Source organism: Xenopus laevis, chromosome 1S (assembly GCF_017654675.1).
Source record: "Xenopus laevis strain J_2021 chromosome 1S, Xenopus_laevis_v10.1, whole genome shotgun sequence".
Taxonomy (NCBI): Eukaryota; Metazoa; Chordata; class Amphibia; order Anura; family Pipidae; genus Xenopus; species Xenopus laevis.
Window position 1 is genome coordinate 17,954,208 of NC_054372.1, and position 27,086 is coordinate 17,981,293.

Consider the following 27,086-nt stretch of genomic DNA (forward strand, 5'->3'; position numbering starts at 1 on the left):
CAATACAGGTACAAATGGTGAGGAAGGTTCTGTGCAAAAGAGCTTACAATCTAAAGGGGAGGTAATAAATGTACTGTTTTATTATTACAGAGAAAAAAAGAAAATATTTTCGAAAAAATTGTATTATTTGATTATAATCTATGTCTATAGTCTATGTAATTTGAAAATCTCAGCTTTCTGGATAACAGGTTTCCAGAAAACAGATCCCATACCTGTATAATTTTTTTGCATAGATAAGTAATCCACAATTTTCTTGTAATTAAAGGGATCTGTTTATTAAACATCACATTTGTAGTTGAGTTTTTAAAGGGGGAAAAACTTGAATTTTCAGAGGGAAGAAAACCTAAAATCTTTCGACATTTATTATGCTCTGAAGCTGCTAAAAATTTGAATCTGAAAATACTCCAGCTAAAACCTGTCGAAATCATGTAGAAGGCAATGGCAGATGGTCCCTCTAACAATTGTAACATGTTGTTTACCTTCAGGATTCTTGATAGACTTGGGCTGTTTGCACTGGCCTTATTTCTATAAACCGTTCATTTTGAGATTTTCGGATGACAACTCGAAAAAGTCTAGTTTTCAGAGCATCAATTTGAAAAAGTTGCACACTTCAAACTGACTCTAGATTTTGTCATGACTTTTTTGTCGCATTCAAGAAGTATTATTGGTAAATTAAGGGAATTTGTGTTTGGGCATTTTGTTGAGTGTTTTTTTAAAATTAAAGTGAGAAAAAGTAGAATTTTAGTAAATAACCCCCTAAGGGTTTATATATCAAACCTCAATTTTTTTTCAGGTTGAGTTTTTAAAGAGGAAAGCCTCTAATATTTAGAGGAAAAAACATGAATTTTTCGAGATGTATTATGCTTTGAAGCTGAAAAATCTGAATCTGAATATACTCCGGCTAAAACTTAAACAAAAAAATCATGTAAATGTCAACGACAGATGGTCCCTTTAACAATTGCGACATGTTTTTTACCTTCAAGATTCTCAATATTTTTGGGCTGTTTGTTCCGTTTTCATTCAGAAATTCCGTTTTTTGGGCGACAACTCAAAAAAGTCAAACAGTTTGAATTGACCCTCGATTTTGTTGTGAATTTTTGTCACACAGATTATATCAAGAATTATTATTGGTAAATTAAGTGCATTCAGAGCCAACAACAGCCTTGATACTGTTGTCCAACAACAGGTGGAAACTACAAGTTGGGTGACCATGATATATTACCGATAATATCTTTCCTTATATTTCCATAACTGGTCAAAAATAGGAAGCATAGGTCAGGGTCTTATTTATTTGAAGTGATACCAGGTACCAAACTGACTTTTGGGGGGGGCTAATTATATATATAGATAGATAGATAGATAGATAGATAGATAGATAGATAGATGATAGATATATATATATATATATATATATATATATATATATATATATATAATGTACCCCCAATTGTAATTTATAAAGATATCTCCCTGTGTAGCCTGGACCTCTTGAAGGTATCACTGGTTGAGGGCTACCCTCCATCTAGTCTTTGTGGTTTAAGGGTCCTGTCCAGTCCTGCTCTCTCTCATTGTTCTCTATATTCACTTTTTTTGGAAAAAGAAATAACGATTTTATAGTGGTAGAAATTCTATATTCCCAGGAGTAATTTACAGAGACCACACAGAATTCCTTTGTTTTTAATTAAGATAACATACAAGACACTTTACCTGTTACCAGGACCTGTCAAACAAGACTAAACATTGGTACTGTGTGTTCGTTCTTCTCTGGTAATTTCATTTCTTGAATTTTGCAATTATCTCAGATGTGATCTCTCCCAACCCTCAGTTTCAATTATTTTCTTAAAATGAAATTGCCATTTAAATGCTTCAGATTCCTGACTTGCCTGAAAATAGAAAAAAAAAAAATAAAAGAATGATATAAGCCAGTTCAGTTTGTGGTATTGAATCAGTCAGACTGTTGTGCCTGAAAGTTGGACAGGCTAAAATTCTGTAAAAACGATTTAGAGTGTGAATTGGAATAGAGTCATAAGTAGCCATAAGTCGTAATCATTCAAGCTCTTATTAGCTTTAAGTACTATTGGCCAACCAATGGCTGCTGCTCAATGGAAAACTATAAGTATATTTGTTTTGATAATCTAGGATATCTCAGATTCATCATATTTATTGGATTCTTCAGACAATTAACAATAGTAGGATGAATGCAAAAATTTAATTTTAAATATCAAAAGTAGGGAACATCGAATCCCAGATTTAGTCTGGGATTTGGCAAAGTTATGGGTTGAACTTTTGATATAAAGCATAATAAAACTGGTGTAACTGTGATACCTTTATTGATGATGATCACAGCAAGCTTTCAGAACATTGCAGTTCCTTCTTTATCAGGATTTGGATTTGACAGAAGTGAATAGCCAAACTCAATCTGAACCCTAAAAATCATGTGACTTTATGATTAATGAAACCTCAAATTTTTTCATTGAGTTCTTCCCCCCTTCCTTGCAATAATTTGCATATTCAAATTTAGGCTTTTATTTGGTTTGGGATTTAGAATATATATATATACTAGGAAAATTATAATTCTAAATAAGGAATACTGAACTAATAAACACCAAAAAATACAAAAATATTATGTGAGGAGTGTCTAAGATAGATGGAGATAGAGAAAGAGAGACAAAGGGAGAGAGAGAGAGAGAGAGAGAGAGAGAGAGAGAGAGAGAGAGAGATTCCTTTATTTGTCACATACAAAGTTACACAAGTACAACCTTTAGTGATATTTACCCTGATCATTTCAAAACTGTCATTTTTTATATACTGTATACTAAAAAATAGTGCAATAGTGCTTAAATAAAAAGCAATAAAAGTGCAATATGTTAAACAATACACACCAAATATATAATAAATAAAATGTGTAAAGAAATACGTAAATAAATGAGCTGGAGAGAGTGCAGAGACTAAGTGCAACTAAACTGGTTAGAGGGACAGAAGACTTAAATTATGAGGGGAGACTGTCAAGGTTGGGGTTGTTTTCTCTGGAAAAAAGGCGCTTGTTAGGGGACATGATTACACTTTACAAGTACATTAGAGGACATTATAGACAAATAGCAGGGGACCTTTTTACCCATAAAGTGGATCACCGTACCAGAGGCCTCCCCTTCAGACTAGAAGAAAAGAACTTTCATTTGAAGCAACGTAGGGGGTTCTTCACAGTCAGGACAGTGAGGTTGTGGAATGCACTGCCGGGTGATGTTGTGATGCTGATTCAGTTAATCACTATAAGAATGGCTTGGATGATTTCTTGGACAGACATAATATCAAAGGCTATTGTGATACTAAACTCTATAGTTAGTATAGGTATGGGTATATAGAATTTAATTAAAAGTAGGGAGGGGTGTGTGTATGGATGCTGGGTTTTCATTTGGAGGGGTTGAACTTGATGGACTTTGTCTTTTTTCAACCCAATTTAACTATGTAACTATGGAACTATGTAACAAGCTATTTCATTATTATTTTTAAACATGTGAAATAAGGTGAAATAAGGTACCACTCTAAGGCCCATTGTTATGTGCCATTGGCTTATATAAAACAATAATACATAGTTAAAGTTAGGTTGAAAAAAGACACACGTCATCATATTCAACCTTAAGTCTATATAACCTGCCTAACTGCCAGTTGATCCAGAGGAAGGCAAAAAAAACCTTTGAAGCATCTCCAATTTACCTCAGAGGGGGAAAAATTCCTTTCTGACTCCAAAATGGCAATTGGACCAGTTCCTGGATCAACTTGTACTATGAGCTATCTTCCATTACTAGTGATGGGAGAATTTATTTGAAAGACATGGGTTTGCAACGAATTTCCGGATTTTGCCGACTGCAAATGTTTTCACGAAAGCCATTGAAAATTTAGATGCGACAAAAAAATTGTCGCTAGTCAAAATTGTCGCGTGTCAAAATAATTTTGAAGCCCATTGACTCAAATTTTTTGCTGTTTCACAAATTTTTTCAGAGTTTCGCGATTTTTTTGTTGAAGCATACTGGAACAGATTTGCGATTATTTTGGCAAAATGGGACAGATTCGCCCATCATTATCCATAACTCTGTAATCCCTCCCTTGGTAAAAAGTCATCCAACCCCTTCTTAAAGCTATCTAATGTATCAGCCTGTACGACTGATTCAGGGAGAGAATTCCACATCTTCACAGCTCTCACTGTAAAAAAACCCTTCCGATTATATTTAGGCGGAACCTCCATACTTCTAATCGAATTAATATTGTGTTAAAAAAATGTGAAAAAAATGTTTTATAGCGTAGCACAGGATAGATCAACATTTAGGGGCAGATTTATCAAGAGTTGAATTGAAAATCAGAATTTTAAAATTTGAATTCACATTTTTGAGCTTTTTTAAGTGAAATTCAACTAGGGAATAGTTAAAATTAGTTTAGAGTTTTTAAAAAAAATCGAATTAGAATTTCGAAATTTATCATGTACCGGCCTTTTGAGAATTCAGATTAGACTATTCGCCACCTTAAACCGTCAAATTGCTGTTTTAGCCTGTGGGGGAATCAATTTGGAGTTGTTTGTAGCCTTCCTGAAAATCAAGTTTTTTTTTTTTTTTGAAAAAAAAACTCTAATCGAATTGGATTCAAATTCAATTCGAGTTGTTTTTTTTTTTTGAAAAATTTAGATTTGTCCTTTTTAACTTGAATTTCGAGTTCATGGGAGTTGTAATAGACTCCCATGAATTCTAAATTGATCCTTGATAAATCTGCCCCTTAGGAGCTAGAACTTTTTATTTACAAAATACAAAATATGGGGGACAAAACATGTGGAACTGACTCCAATCACACCACAGTGGGCAGTAATAACTAATATGACACCTTTTCACCTTCAGTGATGCCAGGTGAACGGTGTTGTTGCAAAAAAATCGATGTCACTGCTAATTTTCCAGTTAGGATTTATACACACCAAAAACTGTATAACAATTCAAATATACTTTATCAAAGAATGCATTATACAGTACCTACAAAGACTATATTTTCTACAAGCTACAGCTCAGTTGATAGGGCATATAAATTGCATCTATAAGTGAAAAAATATAAAAATACTTGCACTTGCCTAGAATATCCAAACTTTTATAAAGATTGGCTATTAATAACTTTGCTACTGTATATACTTCACTAATGATGTCACGAAAGCCTTCACATGGAGATTCTATGATTTTCAATGATTATTAAATCAGTAATCATTGAAACTGCAATATACACCCCACTGAATACTCAACACATAGGGACAGATTTATAAAAGGTGGAGGTAAATTTTTGAATGAAAAAAATTAGAATTTCAAGCTATTTTAGGGGGCATATTTATTAAGGGGCGAATTTCAAATTTAAAAAACGTTGAAATTCAAAAAGACCAACCAAAATTAAGTCAAAGGTTTTTTTTGGTCAAATAGGTCAGTTTTTGATTGAATAGGTCCTTTTTTTGGCCGAATTAGAATTGTACGAATCGAAGGAATATCGCATTCGATCGAATTCGATTCAAAGTTTTCCCCCCAAAAAACTTAGATTTTTCAAAAGTCCACAAATTGACTCCAAACAGGTTCTAGGCGGTCCCCCATAGAATAAAACAGCAATTCGCCAGGTTATAGATGGTGAATGGTCGAATTAGAATTTTTATAAAGAGACAGTACATGATAAATTTCAAAATTCAAATTTTTTTAATTTTTTGCAAATTCAAATCAAATTTGGACTATTCCCTAGTCAAAGTACACAAGAAATAGCTCGAAATTCTATTTTTTTTTCCTTCGAAAATTCTCCTCAAGCTATGATAAATCTGCCCCTATGTGTACTTCGACTAGGGAATAGTCCAAATTCAATTTGAATTTGAAAAAAATTTGAAAATTTAAATATTGAAATTTATCATGTACTGTCTCTTTAAAGATTTGGTTTCGACCATACACCATCTAAAACCTGCCGAATTTCTGTTTTAGCCTATGGGGGACCTCCTAGAACCCATTTGGAGTCAATTGGTGGACTTTGAAAAATCGTATTTTTTTGGGGGGAAAAACTTTGAATCAAATTTGATTGAATGCGCTATTACTTTGATTCCTATGATTCGAATTCGGCCAAATACAGACCTATTCGATCGAAAACAGAATTATTAGACAAAAAAACTTAACTTCAGACTTAATTTCAGTTGGTGTTTTTGAATTCGAATTTCAACGTTTTTTCAATTCGAAATTCGACCCTTGATAAATATGCCCCTAATACTGCAATATACACCCACTGAACGTTCAACACATAGTTAATAAGAGGGAGGTCATTACACGGAGTAGAATGAAAGTACAGCCGCCAACAGTCTCTTTCCAGAATCCAGTATGTGCAGAATAATGTTATAACTTTGTATTTGTAGTATTTTGTGGGAGGGACAGAGTCATCAAAAACAAATTCAGGTGACCTTCAATCAAAAAGACTAAATAATATATGGTAAATTGGCTCCGGCTGGTCTGCAGATATCAGGAGAAGCCTCACTGCAGGAATCATGTTGTTCAGCACTCTGGACAGTTGGCCTTACTCCATGGGTTGGAAGTTGATATCATGTTGAAAGCTATCAGGGGATGCTTGAAGTTACAACATTATCCAGAAGAGTACCAACAATTTTCTGTTCTATATTTCCTTTAGGGTTATAGAAAATGGGGTGATATCAGTCGCTATGGCACCTTCAATTTTTAAGAGTTTAGGGCTTGGCACAAAATAACCCCCACTGTCATGGCAAGTGCTTGTTATAACTGCTATGTGTGCATTTGTCCTTGGCAGTAGACATTTTCATTAAGTTAAAGAATGAGTAGAAAGAAACTCGTCTTTTACCCCCAAGAAGTTAATTCCCTAAAATCTTAAAAATGAATCAAGCCTTGGATATAGAAAACCTTACTTTTTTATGAATCTGAATGAGAATCTGAAGCCAGAAAAACAGACGATCGCGAAACCTGCCTTTCAATAGATGCCTGCAGCCAAGTGCTCTCAATGCTCCCTTTATTCGTTAAGGATGGATTATTTTAAATAAATTACAGAGCACTTTCACTGGATAAACAGAGTCTCAGTGGCTGTGGCATGCTATACATGCTTAATTGAGCCACAGAAATCTTAAATGACTAACGAACTGTGTAATCAGCTTTGATTTTGCTGATCAGGCTGATTCTCCAGGCTAAAAACCAAGCTATTGAGAGCTGAAGGGCAGATATACCTGGAGGAAAATAGAGAGTTTAATCTGGAATATATACTTATAGTATTTCGGAAACCACAAGCATAGAGTGTGCCATTAATTGAACACAAGGTAGCTTCAGAGATGAATGATCTGCGTGCCATTTTTATTTGAACTTGATATGTTAAACGTCCCAAATGTTTATGCTGCATAAGCCCACTTAAACACTGCAAAGTGCAATAGATTTGCTGGCAAAATAAAATGTATTCATGCTTCCTTTTTGCTGAGATGCGTTTCATTGCTGGTTTTTGTTTGGAGAAACAATGTGCTGGCAAAGAGACTGAAAACGCTTAGGGGCAGATTTATCAAAGGTTGATGTGAATTCGAATTAAAAAAACTTGACTAGGGAATAGTCCAAATTCGATTTGAATTTGAAAAAAATTAGAAAATTCAAATTTCAAAATTTTAAAAATACGACTCCATCTAAACTTGCCGTATTGCTGTTTTAGCCTATGGGGGAACCTTCTAAAACCTATCTGGAGTCAATTGGTATAGTTTGAGAAATTGAACAAAAAAAAACCGATTAAATTCACTATTACCTTGATTCGTACAATTCAAACTTGATTGAAACCGGACCTATTCTAAAAAAAAATGGACCTATTTTAGCCAAAAAAAACTTCAAATTAATTTTGGTTGGTCTTTTTGAATTTCAAATTCAAAATTCAACCCTTGATAAATCTGTCCCTTTGTGTGATACTGTCTTAAAGCATGTCGTTTGGTTTGAACCCCATTGTTAACACATTTTTTTTTTTAATCAAAATCCAAAAATTATCTCATTATTTTCTGAAATATACTCCGAGCAAATACGCATGGGTTGTTTCCCCTTATTTATCAATACATTTTCCCCAAAAAAATTCCACCAAAAACTGTTTCTTTTATTTTTGCCTGGAAAAAAAACATGAAATCTTTGGATTTTTGCACAAAACCTAGTGCAGATCTTATATACGTACATTGCATTGACTTATATACAACCTTGGCACGTCTGAGAAGCCGGATTTTCGTATTCGGACTTTTTCCATACTCAGGGTATAATAAATCACGAAAAATGGGAGAGTTTTTTTCAGTAAAAATTCAGATTTTATAGTCAAAAATGTTTTTGGCATTTAGACTTTAATAATTAACCCCTAAGGCTCATTTACAACCAATTGGCACAACTAAACCAGTGCAGAAACCCATTATAACCAGTCAGAAATTCACTTTTAGTGACTGATCACTAAATTACAGCATGTTATGTATTTAACATGGGCAAAGTGTTCCCTAGTTTAGGAGCCTACAGAAGTTTAGCATGTCTGAAATAGGACATATTTCAGCCATGGCACTAAATGGGCGAATAAATCCGACTGGCACAAATTTGGGACGAATTTCAACGCCGGCGAATAAATTTGCGACTCTCCCACGAAAATTCAAAAATTCGACACTCATTGACTTTAATGCCAGCTTCAAAATTGACTTTTTCATCAATTTCCAATTTTCACAATTTTTTCGTCAACATTTTTGATTTTCACAATTTTTTCGTGAAACTTTCAGATTTTCACAATTTTTTCGGGAAACTTTCCAATTTTCAAATTTTTTTCAAGAAACTTTCAGATTTTCATGATTTTTCCGGGAATTTTTCACCGTTTTGCGAATTTTGTGGGAAATTTGCGAAACGGGAGAAATTTGCACATCACTACACCCTGTTAGTACACACTCATATATGTATTAAAAAGGGGCAAGGTGCAATCTATGACTTTTATTACATTGCCCCAACAAGTTACAAACTGAAAAAGTGAGCATGCATCAATGCAATTCAGAAAAGGTAGTTGTACCGATTCATACTATTTGCAACTTGGGGCAATCACCAATGTTCTCCTTCAACCTGAACTGATAAACTATGTGGAATTGCACACATTGATGCAAGGGAACGCTGGAATGACCTTACCTAGAACTGCTGCTAAATCAACAATTCCCTTAGCACAGGGTTTATCTGGTGCTTGAAACCCAAAATGATGTTTAGGTTGGGTCTCCCTAATCCCATTTAATAGTGACATTTCTTTCTAAATAGAAAACAGTAATTAAAACAAGGTACAACTTGAATTTAAGGGTCGTTAATCTTCTTACAGTCTACGTTAATCTACTATGTAGGAGGTAGCATCAACAGTCTCAAATATTAACACCAAACACTGTTGCCATTATAACACAAATGCTAGAGAAGTATCATGAGCCACAACTTGTACACAATGGGCAATGGTACTTTGTGTCCATATTAGGCCCATCTAATCTATTGCTGCAATAATGCTGGAATTCTGGGGAAAATAAATTCATTGTGGGTAAAAAAATTATTTAGCATTTTGCACAATTTCATTTGTAAATAAGTCTTCCAAAGACAAATAAGTGTATTGCTGTATATTGTAATCTTATTTTTCCCAGCCAATATTTAAATAAGAAGGCAGAGATTTAGACAGCCAAGTCTACTTCTAGTTCAATAAAAGAACATTTAAAAAAACAGAAATGGTTAACCAGGCAGAGTGGGCAGGTTCATCAATGGATCCCATTAATGTCCATGTTTTTGCAACTATTTTATAACACGCTTCATTATTCTTTGGTAACGACTCATCTTGTACATAGCGTCCCGGCTGCCCACAAGCTGACTCACCACAAGTCCCGACATTGGCAAACCAGGTCCTTGCATCCACAAGTAGGCTGTGTTTCCCTAAGTAAAGAAACGCAAAGGTCTATTACAAGTTGTCCCCAAATTTGAGAGCAGTTGTTAAGTGGTTTGCGGTGATCAGAATGATATTTCATCAGGAATCAAATGCAGCAGAAGAGGAGGAATATAATATTCCCAAGAATGGGTGGTTTCTTGTTCATTCTTCGGAGCTGTAAGCTGGTTTTTTATTCAACGCTTGTGATTAAAAAAGGGCTCTCAAGGGTTTCAGATTCACATTTGTTATCATTCCTTCTGTTCTAGAGAAGATCTTGCACACAACAAGATAAAATTATTATACTCAATATAATAGTATTCAGACCCATCACAATTATTTTATTTTACAAATCCTACATCCTACAAATCCATACAACAAATGTTGTCCTCTGTGATATATTTGTTTATGTTATAACACAAAGTGTAATAAAATAAAAAATATTTGCTATTTGCATTACTAATCAATCCCAGTTCTAGACCAATGTTTATTGGTACATAGTGGTAAGTATCAAGAGCGCTAGCCTGAATGGCAGGTAATGCAAAATAAGTCCATTCTCAAAAAGACCATGTGAAAGTAAGCCTGGAGTTTTTCAAAAAGTTTCCACAACTAATATCAGCCTGGGTCATAGCCAAAAATCATTCAAGTGGCCTACAATTTTGGGTGAAGGTGAAATGCAATCAAAGATGAAGTTGGCAAGCACTCTGTATCCACTAGTAAAAATAAAATTAAAAACGATGAACGATGATTTTTGGCTACGACCCAGACCGATATTGGTTGTGGAAACATAGTCCCAGTCAAGATAAGCTATGACCATTTATTGATAGCTGTAGATGTAGACCAATGTTTATTGGTACATAGTGGTACTTATCAAGAGCGCTAACCTGAATGGCAGGTAATGCAAAATAAAAAAATACTCAAAAAGACCATGTGAAAGTAAGCCTGGAGTTTTTCAAAAAGAATCAGAGTGGCCAAATAGTGATGTTGGGAAATGTCTTGTAATCATGAGATGAGGGTAGAACATTATGGCCAATGTTCACATCAATATCTGCGGTGCAAATGTAATACTGCCCATACTTTAAAAAAAGTGCCATACTATATCAGCTTAATATCAACTAACAGTCCTAGGAAGCACTTTTAGGCTGCAAAAACATCAGCCGTCTGGTTGGTATGGGTTAGAGCAATGATTACCAACCAGTCGTTCATAAGCAACAGTTTGCTCTCCGACCCCTTGGATGTTGCTCCCAGTGATCTCAAAGCAGGTGTTTCTTTTTGAATTCCAGGCTTGGAGGCAAGTTTTGTTTACATAAAAACCATGTGTACTGCCAAGCAGAGACTCATATTGGCTGCCAGTCCACATAGGGGGCTACCAATAGCCAATCACAGTCCATATTTGGCACCCCCAGGAACTTTTTGCATGATTATGTTGCTCACCATTTTTTTTTTAAATTTAAATGTGTCTCACGGGTAAAAAAAGTTTGGGATCATTGGGGTAAGAGGCAAGGAGTCACTTGTCCCTGTGTGTTTAGCCTTCTTAATATCTCAATTTCAAGATTTTCAATTTTGAAACTTTTTGAGACTTTTAAACCAATTATTAAACCGTCTTTTTGTTAAGAAGTCTAAATCTGTCAGTTAATGAAATTTGTTGTGCAAGAGTGCGTGTGTGCATGATGTTGTTTTTCCAGTTCACCATAGAATAAGGTTTGCCTGGAATATGTTCAAAATAGTGAATTTATAGGTCCCTTCCTGTATCTAGAATAGGTTACAAATGTTTTACAAAAGAGTGTGATAAATGAAACATTATCCTTCTTCATCATAGCACACTAGCATGCACAAACAAACAATGTTACCATTGAATCAACATTTGTCTGCTTGTTGTTGCCATCACAAAGTTCAATGTATCTTCAAGATAAATGGTTCCCGGAAAAACTTACAGAATTCCAAGGCAAAAGTTAAACTGTGTTTGTCACGACTATAAAAATGTTTCAGTGGAAATGTAATACAGTTGTTTCACAAAGGTTTTAGTCATTTTTCTTAAAGTTTTTGTGATATTGTAAGGTTCGTTGATGTGCTCCCACATGCTCAAACTTTTCCCTGCTGACAACTCGTCATGGTGTTTGCCAGTTAGACATTCTTATTTGCTGATTCATGAAGACTCCGCTTGCTAAACTAGAAAAATTACAATAACTCAAGCCAATTAAACTCGGTATTGCTCAACTATAGAGAGAGAGATCTCTACCATTTAATACATGGATACAATGGACATCGAAACTATAATATTGGTCTAGTGTTCAAAATTCTAATTTAATTAGCGTATTCCATTCACCCCTGTTACACAATGACCCAGGTGTAAAAACCCCGGGTCCCACGCTTCTGGGTTCACAGACACCTTAAAGTGCGTGAAGGTAATGAAGGGTAAAGGCACTTACAGAATGAATCGTCGCCCCGAACCCGTAGCTGAAGGTGAAATGCAATTAAAGATGAAGTTGGCAAGCACTCCGTATCCACTAGTAAAAAATAAAATTAAAAACGATGAACTTTATTTCAACGAGTTAAAAATATCAAACATCCTGACGCATTTCGTATCCACGATATCTCTCAGTACCCTTCATATTCACCATATGCATATCTGATGGGTGCTTATCATTCTAAGGGATGCTTATCATTCTATCTAGAATTCCTAGTTTTGTGGAGTTCTCATCCAAGAAAAATTTTAGGCAACTTGAATGATTTTTGGCTACGACCCAGGCCGATATTGGTTGTGGAAACACAGTCCCAGTCAAGATAAGCTATGACCATTTATTGATAGCTGTAGATGTTTGTAGCAAAGAACAAAACAAATTGCTGGGTTATCTCATTAAAAGGAATAGTGGCATTCCAGGTTTCAACAGGAACGTGTCACTATTTCTCTATAGACCCAGATATTACTAATCCTAGTGCAGGTGCTTTACTGCATCCACTCAACCCACCACTTACTAAGGGGCAGATGTATTAAGGGTCGAATATCGAGGATTAATTAACCCTCGATATTCGACTGGCGAATTAAAATCCTTTGACTTCGAATATCGAAGTAGCCAATGCGATGGTCGAAGTTGCCAAAAAAAACATTTGAAAATCGAACTTAGTGAATGGGCCCCTAACTGTTTAGGTCAACAATATGGAGCAGCTTCATTAATATAGTTGTGCTTGGGGGTGGGCAATGTTCTGATGATAAACGTAAACAGTGCCCCAGTAAATTGCCCCACTCTCAAACACAACATAATTCAAATTGATTTGAATAAGAGACTGGAATATGAATAGGAGAGACCTGAATAGAAAGAGGAGGAATAAAAAGTAGAAATAACAATACATTTGTAGCCTTACAGAGCATTTGATTTTTAGATGGAGTCAGTGACCCCCATTTGAAAGCTGGAAAGAGTCAGAAGAAGGAGGCAAAAAATAAAAAAAAACTATAAACAAGAAATAATAAAGGCCAATTGAAACATTGCTTAGAACTGGCCATTAACTTTAACTACAAATTAACTTGAAGGTGAACTAATCTTTTAAAATCAGAAAGTGTCACTATTTGTTTTACAAAAGACCTCATATAACACAGAACAACAGCTTAGAAATGTAATAAAAAAAAAAAAATTTTTGCAACAAGATAAAGCCTTTACATCTCTAACAGGGGAATGCAATTAAAGTCGCAAAGAGCAAAACAATTCGCACCAATAAGACTAAAAATCCACCTCTCGCAATGTAATATTGTTCCTTAAACTGTTATTGCATTGCGAATTTTAATAGCGCACTCTTAAGAAGAGCTTGAAGGTGTCGTAATCTTTGGAGCAAACATAATGACTTTTTCAGTAAGAAAAGTTGTTAGGAATTCTAGTTCATCACTCCCTTGCACTGGCACAATGTACTTTAACTGTGAGAGTGCGTTACTATTTTGTTCAGTTGTCCAAGGCATCTCTTTTATTGAAGCTAGAAGCATGTGCAGTGCAGACATAGGTGCCTAGTGGTGTGGGAAATGTGGGAAAAGTTCGCAAAAATTTTGAAAAAATCATGAAGATGGAGAAACTTTACTAAAATTTTGCCAATGGGTTTTTTTTTTCTGCATCCTGGTACAAAGAGCATGTATGGTTCCATTTTCTATGCTGCAAAAAAGCAAGAAAAACAAAAACATGGTAAAACTCATGTTTTTTCCCCACTTTCTATCCAGCATAAAATAGGGCATTTTTCCCACCATTACAAAACACATGGAGAAACAGTTTTGCAAAACGTTATCCGGTTTATCTCAAGTGGTGTGGCTCTTACAGGAATAACACCCAAACAGTGACGTTTTCTATAAAAGATAGTGCTGGCCTCACATGGGGGCGCCTAGCGTGAATACGCCAGCGTAGCGCATTTTCGTTAATTCGCCGATTCACAACGGACACTGGCGTAAATTCGCTAGTGTGACTTTGCACCTTTACGCTTGGTGAATTTGCGCAACAGACGTAACTACGCAAATTCACTAACGCACAAATTATTCTGAACGCTACCTTTTACGCCAGACTTCCTTTGCCACCTCAGACCAGGCGAAGCGCAATAGAGTAGATAGGGATTGCTTCAAAAAAAGTTAAACATTTTTCTAAGACCCAAAAAACGCTGGCGTTTTTTCATTTTTTATGGGTGATAGGCTGAAAAAGATTGAAAACATTTTTGGGGCTCCCCTCCTTCCCCTCTACATTTCCTAACTCATGGCAACTTAACTATACAGTGGGCACATGTGTAGGGCAAAATAAAAATTTTATTTGCTGTTTTGAAGGTTTCCCAGGCTTGTGTAGTGCTGCTACATATACCTCCATTGTAACTTCAATTTGGCGCCGTATGCAAATTAAGCATCGCTAGCGTAACTTCGCTTTGCTTGGCGAATTAACGCCAGTGCAACCTTACGCTTCCCCTGAGCGCAACTTCAGATTTTAGTGTATTTGTGTAGTGCTGGCGAAAATACTCCTGATGAAGTGCGGCGAAGCGCGGCGAAGCGCGGCGAAGCGCGGCGAAGCAGCCGCTGGCGCAATAACGAATCTTAGTGAATGTCCCACACAGTGAGTAAGTATCTTGAATCCCTGTGGGGGGGGGTCACAGCATAGCACTCCCCCATTGATTCTAGCTTTTGTTTATTTTTTAAAAAAGAATTTCCTTTTTCTTTATAATAATAAAACAGTATCTTGTACTTGATGGTAACTAAGTTGCATGAATCCATATTTTGGATTTATTTAGGGTTTTATTTGTTAATGTTTGAATGCCAAAAACTAAAAAGTTTGAGTCTTTTCAAAATTAAAATCTGAATCTTTAGTGGGAAAAAAAACTAGAATTTTTTATTATACCCCAAGGATGGATAAAGTCAGAATCTGAAAATCTAGCATCTCAGACCTGAAAAAGGTTGTATATAAGTCAATGGGAGAGGTCCCTTTCCTGTTTAGAAGTTTCTTTGGTCTGTGTTGGAATTAGCTTGAAATCGACTATTTTGGACATTTTGGGCAAAAATCAGAAAAATTCGAGAAAGCCCTAAAAAATCATGCTATTCTGGAAAAACACTTGATTTTATTGAGTTTGTGCCTAATCCGATTAAATCATGAAAGACCCATTATTTGGAAACCTCAGGTCCCAAGCATGCTGGATAATAAATCACATATCTATATAAAGAAGCTAATACAGGTATGGGATCCGTTATCCAGAAACCCGTTATCCAGAAAGCTCCGAATTACAGAAAGGCTGTCTCCCATAGACTCCATTATAATCAAATCATCCAATTTTTTAAAAATTATTTCCTTTTGCTCCATAATATCAATACAGTAGCTTGTACTTGATCCAAACTAAGATATAACAAATCCTTACAGGGAGGCAAAACCAGCTTATTGGGTTTATTTATTGTTGACATGATTTTCTGGTTGACCTAAGGTATGAAGATCCAGATTACAGAAAGATCAGTTATGAGGAAAACCCCAGGTACCAAGCTTTCCCGATAACAGGTCCCTTACCTGTATATTTGTTTCAACAGTTTCCCTTCAGTGTCAGCAGGTATACACAGAAATTGCTAAGACAAATACAGGGCAATGTTTGAGGCAAACCAAAGACACTGTCAGTCAATCGAGCAGTTCCCTGTTTTATGTGGCTGCAAGTGTGTGTGAAACAGATAGCCTGGGATTTTTAAAAGGAATATGAGGTGAGGCTTCAAACAAAGTCAAAATGAGGCACAACACAGTCACCTGCGTTTCAAATAAAACATGATCTAATTGGTTAAACGAGACTTGGCAACATCAGGATCCAGACAAGGATATTACAAGCGGGATATATTGCACCGTGGATGGAAAGGAAAACCTCAATAGGACACATGGGGTAGAGGCATATGCGTTAGTCACAATGCTAAGCCAGAAGAAAGAAATGATATTTAATTTGCCACTGATGTGGAAACAGCTGGAGCCCAGGGAGAATTAGAATCACTGGATACTGTTATAGACCTCTCAGGAACAATGGCAGAACAGATCACTCCATTCTCCTGTAGATAGCAGAAGCTTGAATTAACGCAGTTCAAATATATGAATGACTTGGGGGATATTATTTACTGTTTAAAAAAAAAAAAGTAGAGAACATGTGTTAAATCAATAATCATTGGTGTCCCAGTTAGAGATAATACCAATGGATAAAAAAAAATTATACGGAACATTATGGTTTATACAAGGTACAATATACCTCTGAAATACGTGTTTCTAAAACCTTTAGTGTAATACTGTAGATCCTAAATTTGGCAGAACATTGGGTCTCATTTGTAATCGTGGTGCAATGCTAAACTATTCCCACAGAGAACATATTAGCCTGGCACAAGTTTATGTTTAAAAAGCTGAGCAAGATTCATGGGTTTAATGTGCAAATCGCAAATTTGTTTTAGCACTGCAATTGTCCTTGCAGGGTTGTTGGGTTTATTTTGTTTGTTTTTTTTACCTATGGCATAATTGCAGACTGCATATTTTCCTGGGAAAACAAATTTAAGATTTTAGGGGAAAACTTGCACACCATTATGGATAAAAGGTGTAAATCTTTATTTTAACATCTTGATTAACAAAACCTAACACCTGAGGTCTGACGCATTTCGTGTTCGCGTTACGCACTTACGACCTAGTCTCTGAGGAAGTGCGTAGACATGAAATGCGTCAGACCTAAGGTGTTAGGTTTTGTTAATCAAGATGTTAAAATAAAGATTTACACCTTTTATCCATAATCTACGAGTGTGCGATTCTTCAAAGACACCGGAGTGCGCTGCTACAACGTGTGGTGTGCTGCTAAAACGTCTTCTTAGTAAAAGACTAAGCAGCACCCGTGTCACATTGTGGATGGGGTAAGACTTACATTATACTGCATTTGAAGTGAATATATCCAGTATGGGGAGCCCGAGTGAACTTGATCGAATTTTAGAATCGGGTCCGGGGCATTAAGCACAAGTTTTGAAGGGTGAGCAGCGTGAAGGGCTTATTGATTTATGCCCCATGTTTAAAATCTAAGTCGGATCCTATATATCGATTCAGTAACTTTCTTTAAATCCGAGTATAGCGCTGGGCAGAGTGAACAGTCTAGGGGAAAACTTGCACAAAACAACCATATGAGAGTTAATAAATGCTGCTCTACATTTGTTAAAGGAGAACTAAACTGCCTTTGAAATAAAAGCCAGTAACTTTCTGGCAGTTTGCAAAAATGTTCACTGCTGGCAAATTTTAATTTTACAATCATTAAGGAGAACTAAACCCCCCTTGTTACAAAAGCCCCCATTAAGTTTCTGCCATCGACCCCCCTCCTCTCTCCCTTTCCACACTGTGCCTTAGTTAAAAAGAATCCCCTGAAAAAAACCCAACCTTAAACTGCAGAGCAGTGCAGCAGAGTTCCCGGGCGCCATCTTCTGGATGTTCGTGTTCTTTTGGGTCTAAGCCCATGCCAATGCAAGCACAGTTGAAGCCGATTCCTGGCTAGGCCCAACTGCACATGCTCCCATAGGCTTTGTGGTGACAAAGAGACCCGAAAGAACACGAACATCCAAAAGATTGGAACTCCTCTGCGCTGCTCTGTAGTTGAAATGGATACTGTCATTGGAAAATATAAAAAAAATTCAAAATGAATCAGTTAATAGTGCTGCTCCAGCAGAATTCTGCACTGAAATCCATTTCTCAAAAGTGCAAACAGATTTTTTTATATTTAATTTTGAAATCTGACATGGGGCTAGACATATTGTCAATTTCCCAGCTGCCCCAAGTCATGTGACTTGTGCTCTGATAAACTTCAATCACTCTTTACTGCTGTACTGCAAGTTGGAGTGACATCACCCCCTCCCTTCCCCCCCCCAGCAGCCAAACAAAAGAACAAAGGGAAGGTAACCAGATAACAGCTCCCTAACACAAGATAACAGCTGCCTGGTAGATTTAAGAACAACACTCAATAGTAAAAATCCATGTCTCACTGAGACACATTCAGTTACATTGAGACGGAAAAACAGCAGCCTGCCAGAAAGCATTTCTCTCCTAAAGTACAGGCACAAGTCACATGACCAGGGGCAGCTGGGAAATTGACAAAATGTCTAGCCCCATGTCAGATTTCAAAATTGAATATAAAAAATATGTTTGCTCTTTTGAGAAATGGATTTGAGTGCAGAATTCTGCTGGCGAAACGTGGAAATTCGCCACAAATTCATGTCTGGGAAATTTATTCGCCCATCACTACTCCTCGCTTAAGGCTTGTAGAAGAGAGTGATTGCCCAGACCAGCACCAAAGTGATCTAACTGGGCTTGATCCTATAGGGGAGAGGTTGCCCTGATCTAAGCAATGGTTTCATAGGTGCGTCCTTCCTCCTACGCGAGCGGCTTTTAAAAGAGAGTGATTGCCCAAACCATCACCTATTTTTAAATGCACTACCATTAAAGGGATGGGTGTGGGGGTGCTAAAACCACATGGAAGTTTGGCCATTCATCCTGCAGAAGAACTCTTTTCCCACTGAATTATATGCTGTAGGGCACCCTGCGTCATTTCAGGTGTGCGACTGACAAAGTTTACTACAACCGCATTCGTTTACTTAACCCTGCTCCTGCACAAGGCCCCTGATCTGTTTGGCTCCAAAACAGGCAGGACCCAAGGCAGTTGCCCCTGCATGAACTTCCCTTAAGACTGATTGGACCCAGAGGTGATTGCATCTCAGAGACCTCCTTGGTATAGCCAGCTCTGAGGCTGTGTAAAATAGAGGCTTCAATTTTAATTACATTTGGTTTGGGAGGCAGTAAAATACTAATTACCGAGTACTTCAAAGAACTCTTTCAGTTTTTTTTTCTAATGTAAATATTTGTGGTGTGGTTTTATTCATAAAATTAAAATCATGGCACCAGGAAGGTAGTGGGGGATTATGCATGAACATTGTAAATGTACCATTAACTACCAGTCTACTTACTGACAATATTGTTTAGGAGTTCTGATATTATAAAGGCTCTGCTAAATTAAATGGTTATGTGCAAATCTCTGAATCTATAAATATGTACACAATATCCCACAGAGCAGAGAAGGGGCTCCAAACTATTCCTATGTTAGTTCATTAGTAGAATGAGTTTTACAACTTCAGGGTGTCCAAAGTGATTGATTGGCAGTAGTTTTTATTCCAGGATGGGGCAAAGAAAGGATTTGTTTTTCCCCTTTTTTCTGCTTTAATAATAAATATAATTAGGGATGAGCAGAATTCTGAATTATCCTTTTTCTGTAAGATTTCTGCAGGTTAAATCCTGGGGCCTGGATGAACTGAATCTGAAACCATAATATCACTGCTAGACAATAAATGATGGGCGAATCTGTGCAGTTTCACTTCACAAAAAGATTTGCAAACTTACAGCAATTTTTATACTATTTGGTCAAAATTAGTGATGGGCGAATTTCTCCTGTTTCTCCTGGTGAAAAATTTTCGGGAAATCCGTGAAATCAGAAAGTTTCACGAAAAAACTGTGAAATACGCACATTTACACGAAAAATTTTGAAAAAAAAAATGAAAATTGATGTGCGCGTCCAAGCTAACGCTGGCGTTAAAGTCAATGGACGTCCGAATAGTGTTGCCGCATGCCAATTTTCTGATTCGCGTCCAAAAAATTTTGAAGCCGGTGAAATTTTGGCCGCCGAAAAGCACAAGTTTGCTGCAAATTTCTGTCCAGTGAATTTATTCACCCATCACTAGTCAAAATGCATTAAAGTCAATGTGTGTCTGAATAATTTTGACGCGCAACAATGTTTATGCGAATTAAAAATAAAAATGTTATATAAATTAGATTAAAAAATAAATAGGGTCCTGGGAATGTTGAACTTTGATGTAAAGGAAAATTCAAACCTGAACTTAAAAAAGCCCTACCGCCATACTCTACATAGACCCCCCCTTCCTCCTCCCCCCAACCTAATTATTACCCCAGGCAAATGCCCCTAACTCTTTACTTACCCCTCGGTGCAGGGGGTAAGTAAAACATTTGCCAGGGGTAACGCTTAGGCTGGGGTGGAGGAGGGAGGGGGGTCTATGTAGGGTAGGGCAGTAGGGGTTTTTTAAGTTTAGGGTTGAATTCTCCTTGAAGATGTTTTTGGGTTTTTTTTGTAACCATAGGCATTATGTTACAATATTACTCCAGATATCATATATATTTCAGGTATAAGTATGATGAATGAAATTGACCCATTTCGTTTTGATGAACAATTTTCAAAACCAAAAATGTGCAAATTGCCAAAATTTCGCCAAATGCGTTGATTTCAATGGGTATTTTTTTTCCCAAGGGCAAAAAGAACCTAAGGCATAGAGGAGGGGCAGACAATATTTGATTGATAGCGGAGATTTTTAAATGAGCTAGAACAGCTATGAATGCTTTAATAAAAATTAGAAATTAGATTTCATGTTTAATTTGAAGGACTTTTATTATACAGATTTTTGTTTCTGCGTGACAGGTCCACTTTAAATACTGCACTGCTGCAGACGTTTTTGCCTGGTCCATTTTCCTTGAGTTCTACATTGTGGGTAATCATTAGGGATGTCGCGGACTGTTCGCCGGCGAACTTGTTCGCGCGAACATCGGCTGTTCGCGTCCGCCGCAAGTTCGCGAACGTCGCGCGACGTTCGCCAATAGGCGTTCGCGTCAAAATCGTTCGACCATTCGACCATTCGATCGCTAAAATCGAAGGATTTTCGTTCGAATCGAACGATCGAAGCCATTGGATTGAATGAAATCATTCGATCGAATGGTTTTGATCGTTCGATTCGAACGAAAATCGTTCGATCGAACGATTAAAATCCTTCGATCGTTCGAATCGAACGATTTTCGGATGTTCGAAGTTCGCGAACTGTTTGCGAACTGTTCGCATTTTTTGCCGGTGTTCGCGAACGGCGTTCGCGAACACATTATCGGCGGTTCGCTACATCCCTAGTAATCATGGAGTAAGGTTCTTAGTGGGGTCCCTCAGGGCTCGGTATTGGGTTCACTTTTATTTAACTTGTTCATTAATGACTTAGGGGAGGGTGTTGTAAGTAATGTATCAGTGTTTGCAGATGACACAAAACTATCCAGCCCAATTAATTCCATCCAGGATGTGGCATTTGCAACATGATCTTGACAAACTGGCAATCTGGGCAGCTAAGTGGCAAATGAGATTCAATGTTGATAAATGTAAAGTCATGCACCTGGGATGTAAGAATATCCACTTATACCCTTAATGGGACTGCACTGGGCAAATCCATTATGGAAAAGGACCTTGGAGTCCTTGTAGATGATAAACTTGTCTGTAGCAAGCAATGCCAGTCGGCAGCATCAAGGGCAAATAAGGTCTTGAGCTGTATTAAATGGGGCATAGAGTCACGGGAGGAGGGGGTCATTCTTCCACTGTATAGAGCACTGGTAAGGCCCCATCTAGAATATGCCGTACAGTTTTGGTCTCCATCACTCAAACAGGACATTATTGTATTAGAGAGGGTACAGAGAAGGGCAACTAAGCTGGTAAAAGGTATTGAAAATCTTAGCTATGAGGAAAGACTGGCCAAATTGGAGATGTTCACGCTGGAGAAGAGGCGCTTAAGGGGTGATATGATAACTATGTATAAATATATAAGGGGATCATTTAATAATCTCTCTAATGCTTTATTTACCAGTAGGTCTTTCCAGCTGACACAAGGTCACCCATTCTGATTAGAAGAAAAGAGGTTCCACCTAAATATTCGGAAGGGGTTTGTTACAGTGAGAGCTGTGAAGATGTGGAATTGTCTCCCTGAATCAGTGGTACAGGCTGATACATTATATAGCTTTAAGAAGGGGTTGGATGGTGTTTAGCAAGTGAGGGAATACAGGGTTATGGGAAATAGCTCATAGTACAAGTTGATCCAGGGACTGGTCCGGTTGCCATTTTGGAGTCAGAAAGGAATTGTTTCCCCCTCTGAGGCAAATTGGAAAGGCTTCAGATGGGGGTTTTCCTTCCAGGCTTTGCAAATCATCAGTTATCTCTACCAAATCCTTCTTATACCTGAAAAAGCAATCCTTTAGGTGATTTGCCTGTAAAAACAGTGGCCTATATTTTGCATTCTAATAGTAAAATAGTAGCTTGTACTTGATCCAAACTAAGATATAATTAATCCTTATTGGAAGCAAAACCAGCCTATTGGGTTTATTTCATGTTTATATGATTTTCAAGTAGACTTAGGGTAGAGACACACGCTCAGATTCGGGGAGATTAGTGGCCCATCGATAAATCTTCACTTCTTCGGGGCGACTAATCTCACCACTGCCTCTCGCCGGCTAGAACGTAAATCGCCGGCTGGATGGCAATTGGTACGATTAGTTTTCTGAAGTCACCCGAAGTTGCCCGAATTAACCATTTTACTCAAAAACAGACAAATCTAAAAACCTAAGTCCAATGTGGGGCGGCAAAATGTCACCATTTTAAAAGTTGAATTGTTAAATTAATATTTAATGAAAATGCACATGCCCAAAAATTATCACATTGGTAAAGTTTGTATTTTATTATTATCATTTGCATAATGGTTTTATCCGTTAAAAAGAGCTTTTACGTGTTTAAGTGCCCACTTCTGCAGGTAATGATTTAAGTAGGAATAATTCTGAAGGAAAACTGGAGATGGAAACGGGCAGTTTTAACGTTTTTTTGGCTACAAAATTACCATATTTCTCTTGACACTAGTACTAAAGTCCATGAGTCAATATAGTTAAGTTCCATTATTACTGCCAGTAAGAGAATGTCATTCATGTTGTTCTTTACCTAGGCACTTTGCCATAGAACTTTGATGCCATAAAATTACATTTCAGATTTTGTATGATTTACAGTGCTGCCAAGCTTATAAATCAGAAGAGCGAAGTGAGCTATGAATGGCTGTGTATGTTTTTCCAAAAATGTCTAAATGAAATACTTTGAAAACGGGCTAAAAGGCCTTCACAGTTCTCCATCTGGAAGCTATAATTGAAGTTAATAACACTTGTTTAGACATAAGGAAACTCTTTGACACCTCTACAATTTTAAAAATGAAATGATCAAACAGACATCATCTCGTTTTAAGAAATTAAATTCATTGGTTCTGGCAGTACGTCATGCTAAGGCCTTTAAAACCCCCTTTCACCTCTGTTTAAAGGGAATGTAAAGGCAAAAAATAAAATCCAATTTTTACTTTCTTTAATGAAAAAGAAACCTATCTCCAATATACTTTAATTAAAAAATGTGTACCGTTTTTATAAGAAACTTGACTGTATGCAGTGAAATTCTCCCTTCATTTACTGTTGTGGATAGGAATTGTCAGATGATCCCTAACTGCTGAGCAGGGAAACAATCATACTTATGAACAGCAGGGGGAGCCCCCGCCTTACTTCCCAGCTAGGCAGAACTCAAGCAGCTTTGTTTATGACAATCCCTAAGCAGCCCAGACCACACTGAGCATGTGCACAGTCTTAGTCTTGCAAAGATGTATAACAAAGTTACAAGATGAAAGCCCCCTGTAGCCAACTTTGAAAGCAAAAATTATTTGTTTGATTAGGCTTGTGGTGCAGTAAGTTCATGTTTATGTTTAGTATACAAAATACAGCATTTCTAGCCTTATTCTATTTAAGACTTTACATGCCCTTTAAAGTTCTTATGGCTGTTTAGCCTGCTCTACTAGTGTAAAATAAACTAAAATAGATTTCAGTCTCAGAGACTATTTACTAAAATTCACATTTCTATTTTTTTTCTAAATAAAAATTTTCTCTCAAAAAATGTGTGTTTTTTGTGATTTATTAAAGGAGAACTAAACACCCCACAGCCAAAAGTCACCACTAGCCCCCCTCTGCTAGGCCCCATTCCTGCCCCCCCGCATAGTGCCACACCAGAATATGTGTCCCCTCTAGGAATACTGATCCGCACATGCAGAACAGCGCAGCCTCAGCATCTTCATTATAAGTGAGTGCCGATGCTTCTATACAGTATATGGCGCATGTGCAGTTGGAGTCGGAAAGCTCCATAAATTACAGAAAAGAAAGAAGAGGATCCGGAAGATGCCAAGGCTGGTGAACATGGCACCCTGTGCTCCTCTGTGCTGTTCTGCATGTGTGGGTCAGTATTCCTAGAGGGGACACATATTCTGGTGTGACACTGTGTGGGGTGGAGGCAGGGAAGGGAGCCAGTGGGGACATTTGGCTGTGGGTTTTTTTTTCTCCTCTAAACCCTGATGGTGTTAAAAGTCCAAATAAAAAAGTACTCCATCTCAAACCTTCAGACATCATGTAGATGTCAATGGCAGATGTCCCATTTGCAATTGAAAGATATCCTGATCTGCGCTGAGAAAAAGTTTTCGGGTGTCAAATCTGAAACAAGCATATGATTCGGATTTGTTTGATAAATATCCCCCCAAAATGTGAGATTGATTAAGTGTAAAAACCACAAAAAACTGTAATACAGGTATAGGATCCATTATCCGGAAACCCGTTATCCAGAAAGCTCCGAATTACAGAAAGCCTGTCTCCCACAGACTCCATTATAATCAAGTAATCCAAATTTTTCAAAATGATTTCCTTTTTCTCTGTATTAATAAAACAGTATCTTGTACTTGATCCAAGCTAAGATATAATTAATAGTGATGGGCAAATCTGTGGCGAAACGGTGAAAACATTTGCAAAACGTATTGAAGCCAATGGGAGTCAAAAATTATTTTGACGCGCCTCAATTTTTATATGCGCGACTATTTGGTCCAAATGCATTAAAGTCAAAGGGTGCCCGAATAATTTTGACTTGCAGCAAATTTTTTGTGCCCGCCAATTTTTTCACTAGACTGCAGCAAAGATTCGGCGCCACAAAACTGTCGCAGAGACAAAAACATCGCCATAAGAAAAAATGCACATTGACTTTAAAGAGTGAGAAAAGATTGCTGCGTGCATAAAAAAATTAGCGCACGTAAAAAAATGTTGACGCCCAAATGCAAATTTTTCCCTGTTTAGCAATTTTTTTTCGGAATTTCATGAATTTTTCAGCAAAACAGATTCGCTCATCACTATTCACCAAATAAAAATAGTCAAGGTCTTATAGAAATCAATGGGAGCTGTGTTGATCCTATTGAACCTTTTTAAGCCTTTTTAGACTTTTAGAGGTTTTTAGATTTTTTTCACTAGTAATTGTCCAAAAAACTGAAATTTTTCAGAGGTTTTCAAGGTTTCTGTATTTTTTAGCCCACTATTCAGCCTTTTATTTTATTTATGCTTTTTATATTCGGATATTTGCTTAATTTTCACTTAGGTGATATTGGTGGTGGTCGTGGAAGGACTAACCTAATATCTATCAATACCAATTTCCCAGGGCATACAGAATTATAGATTCTAGTGATTAAAAATGAGATAAACACGTTGAAGCAACAAGGAGTAGTGATGGGCGAATTTGCATCTAGTTTTTGATGGCGGCGGCCATTTTTGACGCCGGCGTCCTTTTTTTAGACGCCGTAAATTTTTTTTTGACGCGGGCAAATTTTTGCCCGGTTAATTTTCGCAGCGTTTCGCGAATTTATTCGCTGGCGGCGAATCGCGAAAATTCTCCGTGAATTCGTGCCTGGCGAATACATTTGCCCATCACTAAGAAGGAGCTCAATCACTTGGTGCTGCTCAAATATTGCAAAATTAATTATTCAATATTATCCACCATTCAGCTAACATCAAATGAAGATATGTATTTTCTTTGGAAAGAGGAAGTCTGGGGACATCATCAATAAACTTCTCCAGGAAAAATATTGGTTAAGTACTCATGGCTCTCTCTGACCATACACTAAGCTCTTATTTATGTTCTTTCTATAACTTCAAACCTCTATCCAATTCGTTTCAAGACTGGCAAAAGCACAAAAGAATATACTGTTTTACATAAACTGTCCTATAATGTTGGAAGTCTTAAGGATTCCTGGATTCCCTGATCCACTATGTCAGGAGGGTTAGAATAACCTTCTACTCCTTAATGACTGCATTTGTCTCTATGCTCCACACATGCTATGGTGGAGTAATCTTTAATTTTCTTGTGGGCCTACCATAATGAATATGGTACTTTTTGTCAGTTTACATTCACCCCGCCCAAAAATAATAATAATACTTCCAAATAGACAAAAGTTTAAAGCTTAATGGAACCTTGGTAGGAAGGCCTGTTGTCTGAGACTTTCACCCACTCACCTGCCCACTCATTGGCCAAACCTGATGACTTAACCCAATACCAATTTCCAAATCCAAATTTAATGACCATGTGTTTTTTTCCTTTGATATTATATTTTACATGTTTATGTCATGAATAGGTATTTCAAGACTACAATGGGAGGTGTTTTATTATGGTATTATTGCTGCAGAATTCACCCACGTCCCTCTTAATGCATTCAAGTATTCATCTTTTTTAAAAATGAAATCACAGGTAGCATTTTGCAACATACAGGTTCTCATCATTGAAACCCTATTTTAAAATAAGCTTAGTAGGAAATGTTTTGCTTAATGATATTAAGGTGCAATGCTGTTGTGAAATGGCATGGTAAGCAGTGATCATTTGTTTTAAAGGAGAACTAAACCCCCCAATAAGAAAATCCCCTATCTACTACCCAAGGTAGTACCCCTCCCTGTTCCCCCCTGCATAGTAAGTTACCCCTGAAATTG